Source organism: Galeopterus variegatus, unplaced genomic scaffold (genome assembly GCF_000696425.1).
Source record: "Galeopterus variegatus unplaced genomic scaffold, G_variegatus-3.0.2 Scaffold15723, whole genome shotgun sequence".
Taxonomy (NCBI): Eukaryota; Metazoa; Chordata; class Mammalia; order Dermoptera; family Cynocephalidae; genus Galeopterus; species Galeopterus variegatus.
In genome coordinates, this window is record NW_007741834.1 from 2,016 (window position 1) to 3,320 (window position 1,305).

Here is a 1,305-nt window from a genome sequence, read left to right on the forward strand (position 1 = left end):
CATGGCAGCTCTTGAGTCTACACTAGACCACAAAGTGATACGGAAGTGGGAAAGAGGTCAGTCTCCAACTCTGGACAAGGCAGGAACCTGCAGAGTAGCTCTCACATCTTGGGCTTCCTACCAAGTAATGTCCGTTCTAGGGTCTCTTTCTCTATCTACAAAGACGCTGGGGCCCATGATCCTATTCTCAAAAGTGCTAGAGCCACTACTTCAAAACAAAGATATCTATCAATTCAATGTGAATGTCTGCCAATTGCTTCATGGAACACACAGCTCCTGAGGTCCTTTCTTCTTACAGGCAATGCAAGTTGAGTCAGACTTCTACTGAGCCTCCCTCTCACCATCCCCAACCAAAAGAAATAAGCTAAGCCTGTCTTCCCAGGAGCTTACTACCTAGCACAGGAGATAAGACATGTAAACAAACAGTCCAAGAGAGAATTGGATAAAGCTACAACCCAACCCAGGACAGAAATGATGGGAAAGAATTGAATCTGGCTGGAAAAATCAGAAAGATTTCTCAAAAAAAGTCATGTCTGAGCTAGACTCTGAAGGAACAGTAGAATTTTAATAGCAAAAATTCTCTCATTGGCTCTGTTGAGCAAGGCTGGGTTAGCTTGACTTGGAAAAAAACTTCTTGGGTTCCAGTAAAGAGTGTTTCTTGTCTCTATTTCTGTTTTGGATACTGTGGGATTTTATCTCTCTAAGCCTCAATTTCCTTTTCTTGGTTTGTAAAACCTTATTCAGTATGCTCAGCTCCTCCTTCCCTTGTTCAGTATGCTCAGCTCCTCCTTTTATCCTTGTTAGAGGCAGAAACCCAACACAAGACTGAAGACACAGTATGTGCCCCACAAAAGCATTCTGAACAGAATTTATAATTAAGGTATTGCTCTCCAAGGCTCCTTTTAGGATTAACATTCATCATCTCCTAGGATTCTAACACATTTTTATAGAAAAAAGAAGACAGAAAAAGAAAGAATAAAATTGTGAATTTGTACCTGAAAAAGTTTGTTATAAAGATCACTACCACATTATCATACGGGAGAAAATTACTATTTTTTTTTTTCCTTTTTTGGGAGAAAATTACTATTTTAACAGCAGATCAAAAAAGGCAGACACCCCAACAGAAAAATGGGGAAAAGACTTGAACAACCTCTTCATAAAAGAGGTTATCCAAATGGCAATAACATATGAAAAGGTGCTCAGCTTCATTAGTCATCAGGAAATGAAAATTAAAATCACGATATAATACCTTACTCATTCACCAGTTTGGCTAAAATGAAAAGACAATAGCAAGGGTTGACAAGG